The sequence below is a fragment of the Magallana gigas genome, chromosome 3 (assembly GCF_963853765.1).
Source record: "Magallana gigas chromosome 3, xbMagGiga1.1, whole genome shotgun sequence".
Classification (NCBI taxonomy): Eukaryota; Metazoa; Mollusca; class Bivalvia; order Ostreida; family Ostreidae; genus Magallana; species Magallana gigas.
Window position 1 is genome coordinate 11,205,358 of NC_088855.1, and position 22,499 is coordinate 11,227,856.

The 22,499-nt window shown below is 32.2% G+C and overlaps 1 long non-coding RNA gene across 1 annotated transcript; it reads right to left on the bottom strand.

The window, feature by feature from the left end:
* Positions 1-630: 630 nt before the first annotated feature.
* LOC105337490 (uncharacterized) lies at positions 631-8,856 on the bottom strand. Its single transcript, XR_010711799.1, has 5 exons — positions 8,507-8,856; positions 6,744-6,906; positions 5,559-5,644; positions 4,489-4,584; positions 631-3,747 (listed from the first exon to the last, which is right to left on the bottom strand). It is a non-coding gene; the product is annotated as an uncharacterized lncRNA (long non-coding RNA).
* Positions 8,857-22,499: the final 13,643 nt, after the last annotated feature.

The following is a 22,499-nucleotide window of genomic DNA, read 5'->3' on the forward strand; positions in this document are numbered from 1 at the left end:
CACCTTAAATGCAATTTAAACGTTACGATAATTTAAAATTTAAGTATGTAGTATTACATATTGTGTGCCCGAAAACGTTCAAAAATAATTAGCATTTAATATGAGTTTACTGGATTCCGTAAAAGAACAAATTTAATAATGTCGGAAAAATTGTAAACTTACTCATACGTACAGATTTAAGTGTTCCGTAAACTAACATTATACCTCTTGTATATAAAACGTATAATTTTCATTAAACATGCTCAAAAAATTAAGTTTAATGGATATATTAAATTTGTTTGGTTAATAAAATTTAATGTTGAATTTTAATTCATTATTTGTTCTCGTTTAATTTACATTTTACATTATAAAACTGTCAAAAATTAAATTATATACGGATATCTTAAACTTCCTAAAACATTCAAATAAACGCTTTTATCAACTTACATTATACCTATTGTTTACGCGACGATAATATTTTGATTAAACCTGCCAATATAAACTGGAATTGTATATATTTTACATCATTATTATTTTCGTTTAATTAAATTATTATACCACCGCATACATCTTTATATAACTTCAAACATCCAGTTGTTTTCTTTGAAATTGTTTTTGCTATCATTTTTGAAAATTAAAATCACACACAAGTCCACTTAAGATTCGATTTTATTGCATGTTAAAGTCTCAATGATGTAAAAAAATAAATACATGTATTCTTACAGAGCAAAACATTTCAAAGTTTTAAGCATAAAAGTCACAATTTAGAAAATTACAATACGTACGTCATGATCAGATACATATGGAATAGATGCCATTACAATTTCTGATATTGTTCTTAAAAAATACTTAGGTAAAATGTCCAAATTTGGAATTGTGAAATGCACATTTGACTTAAGCAAATGCAGGCTAATACACATTAAATGGAAATAATGGAATCTATATAGACTAGTAGGAAAAAAAAACACAACTGAAACAGACCAATAAAAATTGCTGCATGGTCTGCAAATAACAAATTCTAGCTTAACTTGCGTATTTTCATATACAACATAAATTACAACACAAAGTCATTTTTTCTATATAATGCATGTGGATAAAGAAAAGCAATTGTTGAAAGTTGACAATACTGAAGTAATCAAATTTTTTTTACTTATTTACTGGTCACTAAAATACATACACACGCACACACAAATTCTCTTTCCTAGTACATGTATTTTGAAAATAGCATGTTTTCATAGAAACATACATACTACATACATACTCTATAGTTCATAACTGCAAATAGATAAGAGTTTCCATGAAAACCACTTCAGAGAAGATATATATTAACAATCATATTATATGTAATAGCATTGAAAAAATCCTATATATTTATATATATGATGCATACAAATACCAAATTATACTAAATTGAATAAACAAATTGTTCAATAATAGGATGTACATGTGCATCTCTAATTTTAAACACTTAATGTGATTTTAAAAAAAATTCCCTAGGTTTTACATTATAATATTGAAAATTTATTATACAGAAAAGAAAAATACATATTCTAATGACCAGACTATTCAGTTAACATTTTGGAACGTATATAAAGTAATTTTAATTTACACACACTTCCAATGCAAACAATAATTGATTATCAAAATTTGGCGAAATGGTAAATTTAAATCATGGAAATTCAATAAAATTCTTCTAGTCTATCCTAATAAGGTCTGGAATAAGATCAAGCATATGCATGTACAAAATTTAAAAAAGTTATGACACTATAAAAATTCAACTCAATCTTACTTATCATAAAAAGAAAACAGTTTCCCCAATATATTACTCAGAAATGTCTTATCATGTCTTGTTTATTTCTTGCATCTGTAAGAAACTGACAGGGAAGCCTCACTAGCCCACAAGCAAGAGCAAAAGGATCGGTCTGAGACACCACCTTTCTCTTACTTGGGTATCAAGATCTGCAACTTACTGCCAGCAAAGCCCTTTCAAAATACTCTTTCATTGTCTCCTGCTTAAAATTCACTTTCAATAAAAATTCTTCTATTCTATCCTATTAAGGTCTGAAATAAGACCTGGCATATGCATGTACAGAATGTAAAATATAGTTATGACACTATAAATATTCAACTCAATCTTACTTATCATCAAAAGAAAACAGTTCCCCATTATTTTACTCAGAAATGTCTTATCAAGTCTTGTTTGTTTATTCCTTGCATTTGTAAGAAACTGACAGGGAAGCCTCACTCGCCCACAAGAAAGAGCAAAAGGATCGGTCAGAGACACCACCTTTCTCTTACTTGGGTATCAAGATCTGCAACTTACTGCCAGCAAAGCCCTTTCAAAATACTCTTGCATTGTCTCCTGTATATTTTTAACAACAAATTTTGTTCACTTTAGAGCTAATTAAGCCAATAAATTATATAAGTGAAACTTGTACAAATATGTAGATTAAAATAACTTGAGATAAAAATTGTATTTTTCTAGTCTACGCCCAAGTTTCAGGAACAAGCTCTGAAAGATATACATACAAAAAGTCCTGCCTAGATGTCCATAAAAACTACTCTTTACTCAATAAATTATCAAAAATCTAGTCTTTAACTCTTTACTTAGAACAAAAGAAACAAATTATGATAAAATATTCATCAAAATAACCACTTTATATCACTCATATATGTGTTTAGTTTATAATTTGATCTATGATTTTAAACTTATACAAGCCTTTGACAGGGAAGCCTCACTCGCCCACAAGAAAGAGCAAAAGGATCGGTCAGAGACGCCACCTTTCTCTTACTTGGGTATCAAGATCTGCAACTAACTGCCAACAGAGCTCCCTTTAAAAATAAATAACTTCCTATTGTCTTCAGTTCTATTATGCTATAGAGATGTATGCACTAATTACTGGAAATAAACTTAAACATATTTGTAAATAAATTGAGATAAAAAAAGTATGACTTGGTTACATGCCAATATGACAAAAATTGAAAATCATAATGGCCAAATTTAATCTGTAATTGATCAGCATAAAAAAAATTCAACAATAAAAAAATACACAATGAATATTCTTTTACGTAACAGTATGAGTTGAACAAGTAATATCAGATCCTGTATTTAAAAAAATACCCAGCATATTTTTAGGTTCATCATACTACAACAATACATCAAGCTATTTTGCAATGATTTTACAGTCATATCACATATTGAGCTTTGCAGTTCTCAAGAAGTGTTAAACAACTCTTTATACATGGATAATAAACCTACATCAAAATATGAATGAACCTCTTGCGAGGAACAAAAATTGTCCATGGGACGGAGTTAACAATTTTATACAATCAACAATGTATATGTCAAAATGCTTGCATATCAGTAAAACCATATAATAACTTTCAGCTCAGGTGAGCTTATTATACATGACAGTTGCAGAGATCTTTTAAAAATCTCAAACGGCCCATTTCTGTTCATTTGATATATTTTCTGGTTTGTCTCTAGATGATTCATTGTTGGTCCTTATACGTCTTATACTTTGCCTTTCTGAACATTTGGATTTCAGAGCAGAACTTTTGGTGTCCAATTAAACATTTGTCAGAGCGCCACTTTAGAGATGTGATTTCATATATTGTGTCATCTTCCCAATCATTTTCATATTCTGATGACATCATCAAGTACTCGACAAGAAATACAGGTTCTACTTGTTTCTTTTTCTCCTCATCCCAGGAGGTCTTTTGTTTAAATACAGCCTGACAGCCTGTCTATAGTATAACTTCCATTTTCTACAACATATATACACACATAAATACACATGTTTATACACACATATTGTCTTTAAAAAGCCAACATTGTAAAATGTTCAGGCTTTTCTTTTAAATTCCTCAGACAATTCAAGCATTAAATCATTGTTTTTTGAAAGAGGAGTAACAGGCGTTTGTGCATCATGAAAATTTGTCTACACACACTATTGCAGTTATGAGACTATATATTTCAAAAAACAAGAGATATTTGTGAAACACAATTGTCCCTTTCTTCCTTGGAGACCTCTATAAAGAAATGAACGAAAAAGCAAATAATTGGGATTTTCCCATATGCAAGGGGCATAACTCTGTCAAAAATTGCTCAATTAGACTCTAAATCAAACTTGACCAAAATATTATTATGATGAATCTGTGTGTCAAATTTCATATCAATAGAAGCAACCTCTGTGTTAAAGGAAATTGTTGGTGGACCGGCCGATCAACAACAGCAATGTAGTATTCCCTCCCTTGTCTGAAGGGGGCATAATAACAAGTATTTACATTTCTGTTAATTCTTGCCTTATCTGCAAATGCGATTTATACATCAAAACTCCTTATTAATCTTAAAAGGTAAGTTAAATCAATAGAACAGTCACTGTATATAATACAGCATAAATTAGAACTTCAATACAAGTTCATGATTTTGGCAGTTGTAAACAGGGACATTTGAACATATGTATGGTCTAAACTCTCAAAACATGCAGTGCATATAATTGGGCATACCCTTGTTTCCTTTGATACAGATCCATTCCTTTCTTGAAAGAATCGACTCTCTCCTTCCTTTATCTTGCATAGACAGGAAATATCTGTTTATTGCATCTAAAATATAACATTGCAACAAAAATTAGAATATTATTTGTAAAGTTTTATTTAAATACAAGAGCGCGGGATCTGACAAACACAGGGTTCGACACTAACTGTTTGATGCATTAGTCCAGCCGGACTAGTGCCTGTTCATTTTAACTAGTCCACAGGCAATTTTATGTGCCCGTCAGAAATAAATTAAAAAGCATTACCGTATTTGCCTTATATATAGTATGGAGTTTTTAAATAGCATTTGTAAGAAAGGGGTGCATAATATACACTATAATGTTTTTCTTACAGGTGTTGCACATGTTTAGTTGTACTGTGCTATGCAGTACATAGCAATGAGCTGCATATTCACTATCTCTGTGTACTAGGTGTATGCCACCATTACAGATGTTATAAATAGATCTATGCAAATTAGATCCAGGCTATGAGCTACCTTGTTCTTTTCATTGTTTAAGTTCTTTAAAAATCTGTTTAAAATAATAAGCAATTTATCACAAATTATTTAACGTAAAACAATTCATTTAAATCAAACAACTCACAGGAGATTAGTTTCACCTATATTTTTTAAAAACACATAAGCGTCCCTTTCGAAGCTGTTGTTGTGAACACGTGCGCTTGTAACCTATTAATTTTCTCGGACATCCCCTTACGGCAAAGAAATAATCAAGTCACCCATAATATCCTGCATACCTCCGTTGTTTTGCTCGGTAACTCTATAATCACTGCAATGTATCATATGCTAGATAATAAAAATACAGTCAGGGTTTTCCATTAAAATGTCAACAATCACACATCGTTAATTTACACATTTTTTAAGCAAAACTTTTTATTAGTTTGACCGGACTGACTAGACAGAAATTTTGTTAATCCGTATGAAAATCTATTAGTCTGTGACTAACGGACTAAGGTTAGTGTCGAACCCTGCAAACAAAAATTTTTATTGGTGTGGTCTAAGTTATTAATTCTTTAAAAAGTTTTACTTCAATATTTGGTTTCCATCATCAGATTTCATTTTTCACTACAATCCTAGGGAAATTCCATGGGAGTATCCATCATGCACAGCAATCTGAAAGTATGCATTCACAAAATATCATACCAAGGCCATACAATTATATAGTTGCTGATATTGAGATAACTCCTCTCAATACGCTCCACATGTACATTACAGTATAAGCCTGTATAATACAATTAACAAAAATTTTAGATGTGTACAAATGATTGAATATATATTAATATACAAGCCAGTCAAAACATTTATGCTTATCAAATATATGTATGTTATGTCTCAGCAATATTACATTCAAACATGCAAAAAAAAAAAATCAGTATTGTATACAGAACATCATGAGTTTTAGGTGTGGAAATCAGGTGTACAACAAAAATGAAAGGCTTTATCACCCAATTCTTTTATTTATTTTAGCCAAAGCTTTGTAAAATGTTTGTGTTCAGATGAAGCCTACTGTTTTTTGTCAGAGAATGTACCACATAATCCTCTAATTCTTAGCCCCCCCCCCCACCCAAACAAGATTCCAGCAAAACCTAATTCAAAAAACATTTAAACAAAAAGATTAATCACTGAAAAAAAAATCTTCAGCTTCAATTCAGTCATGAATTTTTTCAGGGCTGGGACGATACTTTACTTAGCAGATTTGGTACAAATCACGATACATGAGATGCGATATGATACATATCACGATACATTGCCACTAAATGAAAACATGAATAAGGGCTTAAAATTTATTGAATCTGTCTATGTATTACCACATGTCCAAAGTGATTTCATTATATTTAAAATGAACGTTGAACAATTTACAAATTACTTTCGTCTTGTATTCACTACTTTTCATAAACAAGTAATCCGAAAGTTTTCCACACTCCAGATTTAGCTTCGATTTGACAACTTTATGAGGTTTTCTGCCATCTTTGTACTTTCATATTAGGCGCGCGGACTTAAAATAGCTGGTATATGAAGCTCGGATATTTTATGAAAATAAAAAAAAAGTTCGCTACGGTATCGTTGTATTAATGGTAAATGTATCGATCCAAATATCGTCAAAGTATATACCGTGATGCACTGGTGTATTGTCCCATCCCTATATTTTTTGCAGTTATATGTTAAATATAGCAAATCAGACCAATATTTTATTGACATCAAATATACTTACATGTACTTGGCTGGGTACACATATTTTAACTTTCTTATTTCCTTTCTTTTGCGATGGATTACTTTCAGAGAGTATTTAACGTCGATTTCCTTCTGCCCCTCCAAGATTTTTTCCTGCTGAAGCTCAATCTTTCTCAACTTGAAAAGTGGCCACGATGCTGGTCCTATTCATCAAAATAATGAAAATAAATCAAAATACAGGCATTGAAGAGTTATTCTAGGCCTCTAAGGGGAATCAAGTCAAGTCGTACCCAAACCGACTCGTATAACCAAGCCGACTCTTAATCAATAGGTCACAGATTGTGACTATAATGGGTAGCAATTCTTGGTTAATAGCTACACTCTGTCCCGAGTTTTTTCTTCGTTCACTTTTTCTTGATATTTTGATAATCATAAATATCTATGTGCTCAAATTATATTCATCCTCAAAATAGATATGAAATATCTTCAGATTATCTGTTTTGAAACGCCCCTTTGGCTTTTGCCCCTTCAGATCTCAATATACAACTCAAAATAGTCTATGGGGATTTTTCATTGCACCAGCCATGAAATAGCCTAGATAACGTAAAATTGTGCAAGGTATATATTCCAAGTGATTTCCAGATGGCGAAAAGATGCAGACATTTCCTATTATAATTTCCGTAAGAAATTTATTTACCTTCCTGTGAACTTTTATGAGTGAAAAATGATGTGTCATTGAATGGAGATATCTTGGATATATTTTCCATTTCATCGATTTCAACTGTACTTCTATTTGAGTGTATCCTAGGTGTATTTTTATAAAAAATCATCAAAAAGTGATGGAAGCAATAACTTGGAACAAATTATAATCAACATTGATTAAATTTGAAACTTGTGTGTTTAATCATTGCTCCCCCCCCCCCCCCCTCCATTCTCGGGTTATTTTTTTATCATTTATTTTTAACTATATGTTGATTTATGCTACATTTAAAAAACACAATTAACACAAAAGCTATGCAGAAATAAAATATATACCCCTGGTATAAAAAGCAAAGAATTTGCAATGTCAGCAGACACCATCCTGTAAAATTTGACACCTCGCTAGGAAATCCTTAAATTATTTATACTTGTTTCTATCATATCGCTGGTTCTATGGTATCGCGGTATTTCTGTTTACTTATAGTAGCACGCGCTGAAATTGACATTTGACGTCGGAATATTTATAGACATTGAAAACAGACACGTTAAACATTACTGAGGTATATAAACTCACAAAACATTAGTTTCTGGAAATATTTTCGTATTGATAGATTTTTAACAAAATAATATAACTACCGCGATATCATAGGACGGGCTCATAACTGAAAAAGTACTGACCGGCTGGAAATGATGGTCTCTTTAATTTCATAAGGTGTCAAATGGTGAAAAAATAACTTGTGAATGTGGGGGGGGGGGGGGGGGAGGGGGTGAATATGGGGGTTGGGGGTCCCGTCCCCAAGCATCTGTGAGTACAAATACTTATACCGGTAGATAATATGGTAATTTGATAATATGACATACCCGACAATATTTATTTAAATGAATATCAATATTAAACAGTTATGACTGTGGGCATAATCATGTAATTTGAAGTTATTTTTAACTCGGACTATCCGACTATTTGATTACAAATCAGTTTGGTTACGAGTTGACTGTACTTCTTACAAGGGAAATAATCATGTTCACAAGGGGAAGTAACTATAAAATTACAAGAGCATGTGTTAATGGGACGCTTGTTTATCGATACTGTAATCACCACCATACCTATTAAACAACTGGTACTACTGGCCGGCGAACCTATCTCCAAGGTGCTGCTACATGTAAGAACAGAAGTTGAGGCAAAGGACTGACGTTGTGGGACTGTTTCGCCATCTTGTTTCTCACAAGCGCTCTACCTGCTTGACATGGTGGTGACTTTTTCTTCCCTTTCGGAACTTGACAATAGTCTTGACAATGGATGTTTTCCTAAAGATTTCGTCGATGTACGAATCTGATGATTCATCAGTCCAAGAGCACTAAATTCTGATAGATCTACTTCGCTACTTCACTCGGATCCGACATGTTATCTCCATCGCAGCTTGGCGGGTTCAGAATTCTCTCGATTTTTGATTGGCTTAATTTGATTCGCATGCGCATAGAGGTTAAACTCTCTCTCTCTCTCTCTCTCTCTCTCTCTCTCTCTCTCTCTCTCTCTCTCTCTCTCTCTCTCTCTCTCTCTCTCTCTCTCTCATCCTGAATCAATTGTTATAGTCAAATATTTTTTATTTGCTTTGTGAGGTTTTCTTTTACTACAAATCAAATATTTCCTTGAAGTGATTAATTTATATAGTGGGTTTTTTTTCGTCCCAAACCCCTTCCACGTACGTGTAAGTTCAGAGCTGCAGCATATAATAATATTGGATGCTTTATAATATTTTGTCTGTTTGTATCAGTGTATAAACAATATTTTATTCTAAATGAAAGATGTATTAATGGCACATTAATTATCACGTATATTTAATGCAAATCAAACTTAGTTTAACTTCAAGTATAAGCAAATATACATATAAAGATCACACTAAAATTATCATAGTTATATATTTTTTCTATTAAACTTTGTTATTCTTTTTAGTATATTGTATCTAATCTACTTATACGTGTCTGAAAAAATAATCATTAGGATGTTTTGTGTTTACCGTCTCGAACCCCTCCCATGATTAAATCAGAACATAATGATCAGATAGTTTGATACATATAGACGATTTTGTGTATTTGCAATAATGAGTACGTAAACAACATTTTATTTTGTATAAAATAACATATTATTGACACATCAATTATCATATATATATCCTGAATACCAGAAACATTATTAAACTTTATGTATAAATGTATTTACGTATGAATGTCAATTTTCTTAAACGAAACGTATAATTTTTTCTATTAAACTACATTATTCTTGTTGTATATCGCATTAAATCTAATTATACTTTATTATAAAATCCAATCAAGTAAATGACATTATATTTTGCATGTAATATAACGTTATACACAAATTATATTAAAAACAAGAAATATAATTTGGTAAACGAATCTATAAAATTATATTAAACGCGACTTTTCGTGCAGTGTAATTGCATGCCACAAAACTTGGAAAGGGAAACATTTTATAGAATAAGCGGTAAATCAGTGGCGGAGTAAAGGAGGTCGCACCCGGCGTCCCCCCCCCCCCCCCCCCACAGCCCTAAAAAAATTGTCCAAATAAAGTTAAATCATACTCCTTCTGGCAAAGAAAATGTACAACTTGCGAGTCTTAATAATCTTTTTTTTTTAACTTGGGGGATTTCTCTACATTAGACTGTTTCAATGGTGCAATATGAAGAAAACGCGTGTGTTCAATGGTGTAACTAAAAAAACCCAGGAAAAAACATTTTGGTTACGCTGTCCTTGGGTTCAAATATGACCAGTCACCCATATACCCACCTTTATGTAATTGGTTATACTAACTAGTGTTTTAACGACTCTTCCATTGTTATTATAATATAAGCTGGTATATGTAGTTACATGTATCTTTTATTAAAACTTCATTAATTTACATTGTCCCATTGAACTTGGTTTTTAAACTGATTAATTTACAGTCATTCGAAAGAAAAAAAATAAAAGGATATGTTTCTTGGATTTCTACAAGACAGAGGAATTTGATGACTGTAGGTCTTAAATCTACAAACCTTTAAAAATTGTAAATAATTTTATTACTTTAAGTATACCGGTAATCACGAGAAGAAATATCTCAAACGTCTATTTAAAGACTTCCTTTTTACCCTACAAAATCTCTAGAATCCTGAAGCTTCCGGGGCCGGCTTTGCCCCCCTGGGTCAAAAACAGGACTTTGCCCTGGACCATCTGGAGGCCACAAAGCGGCCTCTCCAGACTCCCTGTCTTATACTTACGTCCCCTCTAACTTCACATTCTGGATCTACCCCTGGAACAAAATATTTTTAAGAGGAGTTGGTGTTGGTGTGTGTGAGTGGGGGGAGGGGGGGGGGCGGCGAATCCTACTTCCTATGGTTTATCTATACGATTGTTGTTGGGTTTTTTTTATTTTCATAAAACAGTTACTGTCTGCATGTGGAAAATATTGGCTTATAAATCGCCTTTCCTCTGTAGTGTCAAAAACGCTGTGAAATTTAGAGTAATTTTGAACAAGGTTTAATTCTTTTTATCTCGAAATATCGATAATAAAAACTTATTTTGAAAGTTAACAAAAAGCAATCTTACTTGGAAATGTAGAAAGTAATCAAGAATCAGCAGTAAGCAATTAAAACGCATGTTAAAGGGCGTTAGATGTAAACATAAAGATAATATTTCGAATTTTTAAGTTTTGTATTGGCAATATTTTTAAAATTATGACGTACATATTTGGCTTCCTAGGTGACCATATACTACTTGTAGCTGCAGAGATCCAGATGTGTTCTTTGTCTAATATAGACCGCAACTTCTTTTTAATTTTACTGCGGGAAGGTAGAGTATCCATTCCGAACCATCTACCAGTAATTGATTTTTATTTTCCAAATATTAAACAAATTTTACCATGGAACATCACCTACCTTACGATCTTTATTATTTACTTCGAATTAAAACATCGAGAGCATAGACATGTCTAAGTATACGTAAGGTGAAATGCATTGTTTGGTTTAACATTTGATTATATAAACGCTCGAATATAAGGATGGTGGGTCCCGGTGACCCCATAGTCTTAAGTATTATATTAGTATCTTTCTACAAATAAAATTTGGTGTTATGACATCAAATTTTATTCTTAAATACACAGTTATGGAAAAACATTAAGTATGATCGACGTATATATTCTGCTTGAGAATTCGGGTAATTTAAAGTTAATTAAAAGCTTGTTTATGTAAAAAGAAAAAAAAAGATAACACTTAAATTAATCATAACCCGCATGATAAAAGCTAGAATTTATGAGAGAGAGAGAGAGAGAGAGAGAGAGAGAGAGAGAGAGAGAGAGAGAGAGATTTGAAGGGGATTATTGTTATTCTATGCAATCGATTGAAAACACATGTACTACTTTAAATAGCTTCTTCGCATTTTCATGTGAGAGATTTTTCTCTATATAGCTTAGCTGTGGGAATATTCATCTCTTAAATTGTTTAATTTTATTAGCAAGTAACTATTTAGATAATTCATATAGCTATTCCTTTTTTATCTAAAGTAACCAAATATCTATGTCAAATGCATCAAAATTAACACATGTATTTCGAATTTTAAAGATGAATAGGAAAAGGCTTGCTCAAAAATATCAATGGACGTTACTTAAGATTAAAAATGACACAGAATGTATATATAAATTCTAAACACACATTTTCAAGCCTTGACTAAGTGAGAAAAACTTGAACCATAAATAAAACCCCACAAAAAGGGGTACAGCAACTTTAGTACACAATTTCCTTGAATACGTTGTTTCGGTTTAACGTGGTCCTCAAATTGGAAATTTCAAAAATATTTCAATTAGTGAATTTTCTTAAACTCTCGTGCACATTCCCAAAAATTTAAAATGAGAAACTTTACGTGTGTCCTTGGCCTTTGGCATATGTTCATTGATGCAATTCCAACACCCACCCCCACCCCACCCCTTCAAGATATTAGATGTTTTTTTCTCACAAGAATTTTAAAAGGCAAATATAGTACTAAGTATGTTGCAATTAAATTGGAATACTCATATAATTTCCTTAGTGTATACTATATGAGTGTAAAAATAAACGGATTTCTCAGTATTTTTGTGATTTTCCCAAGTATATGTTTCTATTTTTGAATTAAACTCTTCCCTGTTTTCCCTAATACAGGAACTGCTCACTAAATATCTTAAGAGATATCCATTTGGGGGCAGTGACTTTCCAGTTTTTTATTGGCGTCGTTTCTGACCTTTTCCTAGCATGTAAAATATCAAAATCGTATAAAAGCCAGGAAAACTTAAGATATATCGAACTAAATTCTATGTTGAAATACTCTCTTCATATCCGTGTAAATTCTTACTTCTTTCTTTTATATTCATATCGTTCCTTACAACATAATTATACTTAATCATCACATGCATGAATCACTATCTGAGTCTCATGCATCATGAGAGAGAGAGAAAGAGAGAGAGAGAGAGAGAGAGAGAGAGAGAGAGATTTGACATAAACACAATTTGTTGATAATTTTACCAATTACACTGGATTTATCGTCTCTGTTGCTCAAAAATTCATAAGTGATAGATGCAGACACATCTCCATGCTTGCAGATTGAGAAGGTAATATGTACATGTAAATAATGTGTTACATTTTGTTAATAAATAATTAATCTGAATACATGTACAGTTTGCCTACATGCCAGGACTATTTACATGAATTACCGTTCTCTGTCTTTCTTCAGAGACGTAAAAATTCATCGATCGGCTTTTGGAGCATACTCCAAATAGTACTCAGCGGAGAACGTACTCCAAAACTTTTATAACCTCGGTTTTTAAAGTCGTACTCAGTGGAGCACATACTCGGAGTACGGAGTATGAGTATGAGTACGAGTATGAAAAAAGTTTTATAACCTCGGGGCCTGGCTTTTTCTATAGAGCTATGAATTAATTATAAGTTTTTGTAAGAAATAGAGAAAATAATACTTGGTAGATGTAAATATATCATGATATATAGCACCGTTTTATTGATTTCCGAATTTGTAAGGCATGAATGAGCTTTACTTTTAATAGGCAAATTATACTTCCGAATAATATTCCTACGCATATGTACATGTGGGAAAAAACGTGATGTGAATCATTATGAATGTAACTCTATAAATGTTTTATTTTAAGGGTAAACGGATAAGAGTACCGTTTTAGTAATCTACGTCTAATTAAACATTTAAATAAGTTTGTCATTGCATAGTAAATAAAATAGTGCAAGGCGCAATGCGTGCGCAAATAGTTAAATTTGCCGGATGCCTTACATGGACACAACTGTGATTGGCCAAAGCCGATCACAAAAATCATTAATTTAAAAAATCAGTATTTCGGTAATATTTCTTCCTCATTTGGTTTTGTATTTTCCTCCATCTGGGATCTGAATGTCCTTGTTTTGCATATTTTTATCATTTTAAATTGAATGAGATTTTTCCCGGTTATAATTCCATTTTGTTTAAAGCTGATTTTTAACTGGTTATTTATTTTTGGGAGTTGATTTTATTCAACTCTCCTATGCACAAATCATCGCCGCTGACAAGACTTAGTTCTTGAAAAAATAGAAAAATTCGATGTAACGAATGCTGAAGCATTGTTTTTCAAGGAAACTTATCTATAAACGCTTTGAAAATAGTCAGCTTTTATATAATACGAACAATTTAGATATTTTTGTAGTCTTATGTGTTCCTACGCCAGAGTGTAATAAAGTCTCGTTCAACCAGACGTTCGGCTGTCTCCGTAAATCTCCGACAAGCAGAGAGGCTCTATTGCTTGTCGGAGATTAACGGAGACAGCCGCTTGTCTGGTTGATCGAGACTAGAGTTCGATATCAATAGTGCGTGGATCCATACGATTTTTAGAATTGTTTCGATTTGAATACATAGTTTGAAATCTATCTTTAAATATTACACAACATGATTCATATAAAGTTTCTCGAAATTCTTGTCGGAAAAGTCTAAAAATTCAATTCATATAATAAAAAAGTGCGTAATTCAAATACAGACTAGATACTTATTGCCATGCAAGATAAGTTTATTTTAAAATAAATGATAATCGATAAAATCAACTCCCCTAAGTACTTCAGTACTTTGATTTTACTTATTTTCGCCGGTATAGCCCTATGTTAAGATAATCTAATATTGTTGAATAGGGAGGCATTGCCCTAACACGTGTTCTCAAATCATTTTTTAAAAAAAATGAAAGATTTGAGGTAATTACACTAATTTCATACATAAAAGATGTATAATTTTCATAAGTCAGGGAGATAATTTAAAGACATGAATATTAATGAAAAAAGTGTCACGTGAAAGCTCATAAATGAAGTGAACTTTTTCCCCCCATATATGCATTTTGCTTACTTACTCGATATTCATAAATACTTAAGGTTTCATTCAATCATAAAAGACAACATCTGAACACCAACTGGCGGTTTTGGTCACGGCTTATTTATTGATATTGAACATGCATTTTAACAACCGACCTGCCACCCAATTGGTGAGCAGGTACATGCCTGTACAATCAATCAATCAATCAATCAATCAATCATCACATCAACAATCAATTGCTCATTCAATAAATATAAATCCATCACATCAGCAATAGGACTGTTCAATCAAACAATCCATAAATAATCAATCAATCAAATTGTCTGATCGATCAATATAAATCAATGACATTAACAATAGGATTATTAAATCAATCAGTCTATAATCAATCAATATATCAATCAATATCAATCGTCATTGTCAATTGATGAATAAAGTCAATGAATAATCAATGGATCAAATAGTGGATAAACAGCGCTTTGCTTAAAGCGGGTTAATGGCTAGGTTAGGTAGGCCCTGGGAGCAGTTGACCACCTATTCCCAAGCTTTGAGCAGACCCTGGGAACAGTTACCTATATCAAAGACCTTAGAAACCCTGCCATGATGCAAATTCCTCCATACAAACAGCTTAGCTAAGGTGTTTGTCCGCCACACGATTCACAACCCAAATCCCTTTGAAAGGGCGATCACAGGGATGAGGGCAAGTTTAAGGGTAAGCCATGACCAGAAATTGGGAATAGGGGGGAGGGATACAGAGGCAACTGGGAGCATGGACCATAGACAGGTTTTTACTAAATCAGAAAAGCAATAAACGTTAGATCAACATGCATTGCATGTAATAAACAGTATTGATCTGTTGGGATATTAACTCAATGTAAGCTAAACATGTTTAAAATTGGTTAATAGATATTTATAAAATTTTGTCAAAATCCATGAAGCCATCAAGGTTAAATGGATGTAATGTTAAGAAAACATTGTAGCAAGTCAGCTAGAAGACTATTGGATGTAAATGACTGGGTTTATGTACAATATCATACCAATTGTTATTCAGTGTATTCAAGCTCAAAGGCATAAAGACCCTTTGTATTGCACCCATCACATGTTACAGAGAAGGGTCGATTATAGGTGTGCATAAATCATGACTTGTAAATGTGTATGTGGTAGAATTGGAGTTAGCAATGGTTAATACAACCATAATCTGAAATAAAGGTTGTTTCGTGGCTTTAAGGTGGCTCGCTACACCTTGAAATAGATTCTAAGATTAGCAGAAAATAACTGATTATAATATATATTATGTTGTAAGAAGTATATAAGCCAAATAGGTTAAATAATGTGCAATTTGGATGTAAAAATTTATTTTCAAAAAAAAATAATCCGTAAACATTAACAAAAATCCCTAGCGGAGTTGAACTCAAAATATGCAGTTCACAAGCCTAGAACTTAAACCACTACCTAACCAATAAGTTATTGGATTGATAAGTTTAACAAACATTTGAATAACCATCTTACGACAGTGTCTTGAGAAGCACTCTAGGTGAGTGATGGACCTTAAAATGTTGTCCCCAAGCAAGTAGACTAAATTTGTAATTGAAATTATGTAACTTAAAAGAGATAGAGTGTTAGAGATGAAGTATAAATATACTGCGGTCAGGTATAATGTGATACTAGTAGTTATTAAAGTCATTGGCCTTCGCAGGTGGACATGCACGAACAAATTCGTTAAAACTTGTGTCAAATAGCTGAATCCACCTGGCTGGGTGGAGAAGTAGTTGCCTTACCAACTTGATTATTTGTGTAAATCAAGAGTTATTGTTCGTGGTACATGATTTAAGCTTCAAATTCCAAAGCTTTAAAGTCCTTGCAATGAGATACATAATGTGATGTTTTTATTCGCAAGAAACAAGGTTTATAAACTTGAAGATGAGTCGAGATGAACAAGTAGGTTGTAAATAAAGGAATATTTAATTATTGCATGTTTGAAGTGCCACAATAAGTCTGTAGGTGACAGAAGAAAAGCATCTTATGGGTAATGAGTGATGTTTGAGAAGTTCATAAGATCAATGCAACATAGTTGCCAGGATTTGAGATGATGATAGGATATGTCTTACAAATTCGCGGTCTGAAAAAATGTAAATACCGTATCTAAATAAATCTCGCTAGTCAACGATAGTTACGATCCACTCTGCTACAGTCTCTCTCTCTCTCTCTCTCTCTCTCTCTCTCTCTCTCTCTCTCTCTCTCTCTCTCTCCATACGAACATTTAAAGAAAGATGGTTTTGAATTTATTGCCAAACTTCCACTGTTTAGTCTATAAATGTATTATTTAAAATATATTTTATAAAAATACTATGAAAAAAAAAATTCAACGGTCATAGCAAAAGCGAGAAACTAAGCTCTCTTGACGCTCATGTGATCTAATTCTTTTGATCAAAATCAATTGAATGGACACTTTGGAGTTATTGTGCTTTAATTATTCATTTGAAGATAGTTACATGTCAGTTTTCAGTATTGTAAAATAAGTGGTTAACACGCTCCCATACCCTGACTCCCATATTACTTGACAACACTGCAAATAATGAATGACAGGATTTGCATTAAATAATAAAAAAAAAATAATAAAGAAACTAATCTCCCAGATCATCACATCAAATATTCCTGCAAATATGCACATCTATATGTTTGTCGAAGCAACAATATTCAAACAGGCAATTAAAGTTTACAGAAAAATTTAGGAATTAGAAAGCCCTTGTAATATGGACATCTTCACATTGTGTCCCTATACATACAGCGTTTCATAAAAAAAATTTCATTGATGAAAGAACTGTACTACAAGATTCCTAAGTTTAAAACGACATAAAATTACCAAAAATTAAAGAATCAGAATTTCTGATAAAATAGGCGTCTAAATATTGTGCCACAACAGCAAGTTTTTTGAAATTCGCAGCATTGGTTTCAGAAGAGTTACGTTGACGAACTGTTCAGTACTAGTTTCAATAAATGGACAACACTAATTCAAGCTCAAAACGATTAAATTCCAAGAAAAATAATATAATCAGAATTTCCCTTTTAACTTTCCCATCTAATAAATAAATATATTGTGTCCTTGTGTTGGATATATAAGAAAATAAACACGGATCCAGTGTTTGTACATTTATCATGGTTAAAGTTATCCTTTTTTGCAAAAATATGAACTGGGTTTTTTTGTATCTTGGTCAAACAAAATTGAGAGTTTATTTTAAATATTTTTAAAGCTGTTTTTCTTGTGTTCAATCCCTTACTTGCAAGATATTCTTTGTTTGCTTTGTAAAACAAAATGTGTAAAAACATATTTTTTAATATCTTTAAATCTGATTTTCTTGTGTTAAATTTTTAAATATTATTTCCATGTGTTAAGGTAGTCCTATACTCGGCACTAAATGGGCTCAATCATTAAAAGTTTAGCTTTAAATGATAGATATACCTTCTAGCAATACATATACAAAAGAAAATATGTATGTTTACATGCTAGTTTGTTTGTTATCACCTCTCAGACGGGTGTACCCCCTTGCGAAAATTATTGACAATGGTGAAATTTGCCAGACGTCTGCTTTTCCTAAAAATAATCACCAATTTTGGGAAAATTAGAACTGGGCATACAAAATAGAGTATAAACATTTATTTAAGCCATATATCAAAATAGAATACAAAAAAAATGCGATGCATGTATCGTGTTTGGACATTTTTTTACTATTTTATCGACTCAAACTTAAATTCATGGTGTTTATTAATTCTAAAAAATGACATCTTAGAAAAAAGATTTGGTAAAATAAATTATATGTTGACGGATTACTTTTCACGCTTTAAGCTCTAAACCAAGTAGACCCTGACGAAAAAATTCGTAAAAATAACATTTTGCTACAGTTTTCTGCTTAGACCTGTCAACAATGTTAGATATCATTTAAACATTAATTAATTGACTACTGATTAAATTAAAAAAAAGCTTCTGTCTCTAAATTTGAACCGGTTTTGGTAAAAGAAAAAGAAAAAATCCGGGGGGGGGGGGGTAGGGCATCAGATCAAAGAAGATATAAGCATAACTGAGATCCTGGTTAATCAGAATCTTCGTTTTTTATTTTACTTTAACAGAATCGAGTTTCTCAACATTTATCATTTCTATCTCTCATAGAATACATATATTACCGTTCTAATTGCTTATTTTTGCCATTGTTTACAACAGCAATGTAAGGCAAAATCAATACCGGGTATCTAAAACGTTATGTAAAAGTCGAACCAATATTGTAAAATCCGTATTATGACGTAGTGCGATACTCGGACTACTTTAAGTATTCATGGAAATCTTTTTAACTAATGCTTTGTGTCATTGACAAAAAAAATATTTTGAAAGATTTATAAAACTAAAGTATTCTGAATCTATAGCTAATATTAAAAAACTTACTTGCAAAACACAGGAAGATGATCGAGAACAAATAACCGTAAAAGGATTCAGGGGCCCGTTTCTCAAAAAGGCGTAAATCTGGGCTGAAGTTAGTCCGACTAACAAAGTTACGCCAATATTTAGTCGGGTCTAAGTTGCGTTTCTGAAAAAGGCGTAAGTTAGGGTTTAAATGTCGAAAAACTTAGACATCTCCGCTGAGTACTAAGCATGCGCATATCGTATTTTGTTTTGCTTTGAGGCTATGGTTATATGTGGTGGATCAATTTTCCAATTCATAGTACATGTAGTACAAGAGGTTTCAGAAACCAAATATGTGACAATTAAATGCATTGTAGATGATATTGAGGCACAATCTTACATATTGATTGAACGAAACAATACATAGAAATTAACTTCAATGTTCGTGTAAACTTCAAATATTTATAGAATACATGGACAAGGTACAGTGGATATGCCCCAATACGTCTGCAGAATGAGAAGTATGCTTCATAGACACTGTAGATCTTTAGATATTTTCAGATGCTGGGATAAGGCTTGATTCTTTTTTATCAATTCACTATATCATTTATAGAAAATAATATGACCATGAGTATAACAGCAACCAACTGAAATCGAAAATATCTACTGTATAAATAATATTACATGAACCTTGTCCATCTTCTGTTCCAATATTGAAAGAATGTAGACAATGACATGGAAACGATTCTTGATTTTCTGCGATTCAAATGATAATAGTTTTGAAAGATATTAATATCAACAATTAACAAGACAGGAATTATCAACATTTGAGGCCGGGGTCTCCCCAACTTCCTTTCCTGTTTTGGGTTTACATCGATCGATTTTTTTTTTTGGGGGGGGGGGGGGGTGAAAGTAATATACACCTTCCATAAACAGGGAATAATTCGCCCTGTTTCATTTTCAATCATTTCACCCTCGTTGTCAGCGGGGAAATTTATGTTGATTTTCAATATCTAATATTAAGTAACTTAGGTAACAGCTGTAACTTGGCGAAGTCACGACCGAGTGAAACTGTTTGTAAGTGTAGAAGGACGGAAATATAACCCTGTATACAGTATCTTGATTAAAATAAAGATATAAAAGCACTTATCTAAGAACACCCTTCCTATTTAAAGTAAGTTTTAAAAATAAAAGGCTTTTACAAGTTTAATGGAAAAGGCATCTAAAAATTCCCCTATCCCCTTCCGGATAAGACATTTTGCATCTTTGCGATTTTAACAAGTGCATGTGAGTTTTACGTTCTTCCTTTTTAAAGAAAGTTTTATAAATAAAAGGTTTTTACAAGTTTAATGGAAAATGCAAAATGTCTTATCCGGAAGGGGATAGGGGATTTTTTTAGATGCCTTATCTAAAAAATCCCCCATCCCCTTCCTGATAAGACATTTGTCATCTTTGCGGTTTTAATAAGTGCACGTGAGTTTTACTTTTTATCCTATCTGCTTTAGGTTATTGGGATCGGGTGTATACAATTGTTTATATAATAAGTATGACAAATGCAAGCTAGTTAAATTTGTAAATAATGCACACTGTTGTAAAACTGCTAAAACAACGCTTTTGTATTGCAAGTCGACAACTTCGAAATAAAGAAAAATCCCTTGATATACGTACATCTTAAATGTGATGAAACAAAACTATCATGAATTCAAGTAATTAAAGATCAATTCAATTAAATGAGTACAAATAAACAATGCATATGAATATGCACGGATATCATTGATAGTACATGTGCCCCATACTTTTTTTTAAAAAAGAATTACGATCGATGTTAAATATGAACGCAATTGATCACTTCATCCTAATTAATAAGATTAATAAATTTGATTTCCAAAAATTCAAGGTGTGCATGTGAAATTTAATTATAATCGATAACCTTGACAAACGCTTGTCAACAGATCTAAAATTGATGCACACTCTGCACGCTTCTAAAACATATTTTTAAGTAATATTTTAACAAACAAAAATTGATTGTATCTAAATGCGAGTTCATAACCATTCCAAAATACATGTAGCTTTCATACGGTTTTGTAAAGATACTAGGAGCAAAAAAATAAAAATAAAAATGATAATGCATACGTGTTGTAAAGTTTTCAGTAATACATGTATAGGTAAAGAACAAACAACCACACACAAGGACAAATTACAAATGTAAACGTTTTGAGTTGCTCCTATTCATAATTTTGAAATCAGTTTCGTTTCACAGGTTCAAATTTGATTAGAAACATTAAATTCTAGTTCATGCTTACTGAGAATTGATAAAAAAAAAATCAATAATCTATTCGTACTTATATACATCTATCTTCTCGGGGAATAAATGTTTAATTTAGAAATAAAGCATTTTTTGAATAATTGTGTTTATATCATTTATTGGGGTAAACCCATTCTTCACACTTTAGGTAAATTTCATTACGAGTAGTAATGTATATTACATACGTTTAATAAGGTGAGTCCATTATTTATCAAATTGATTTAATCTTATTTTTTTTTAGAAATAGAGACAGTTATCGAATAATAGGTATTTCTTAAAGTTATATGCACATGTACAAATAACACATAGTACAAACCAAAAAATAAAATTATCTGTATATTTTGCCTTAGAAACAAAACACTCACCATTTTTTTGCACAGACTAAGAACTTACGCCTACCCATTAGCAGGCGTAGATTTAAACTCAAATTTAGTCCCGACTAAGTTTACGCCTTTTTGTGAAACGCAACTTAGTCTGGTTTTGAGGTCTAGTCCCTGATTTAGTCCGGACTAAGCTTACGCCTGGACGTAGGCCTTTTTGAGAAACGGGCCCCAGTTGTAAACATCTTTCTTCCTTATATGTATATAAACGAATAGTTAGGTTTTTTTTATTACATTTCATCGAGAACGAATTTTTATAATTATTTCCTTCCGCTTTTATTTCTGTCAGTCAGTTCCCATTAAAAACTTCAGCCATGATCAGCTTGTTAACATGAGACATGAACAGGACCTGGGGCCCGTTTCACTAAAAGGCGTAAGATACGACGAAACTTAAGTTAGGCCTTAGGGCGTACGCCAAAATTTTGTCCGGCGTAAACTGCGTTTCACCAAGAGGCGTACGCCTGGCCGTAAACACTAGTATCGGACTAAGTTAAGGCCAGACTTACGTCCTTGACAACGAGCTTATGCACATGCGCGTACAGATGATAAACAGTAGATAGATAGATAGATAGATAGATAGATAGATAGATAGATAGATAGATAGATAGAAACTTGTCAATTGTATTTGCGTGAGAGAAAGATTGAGAGAGA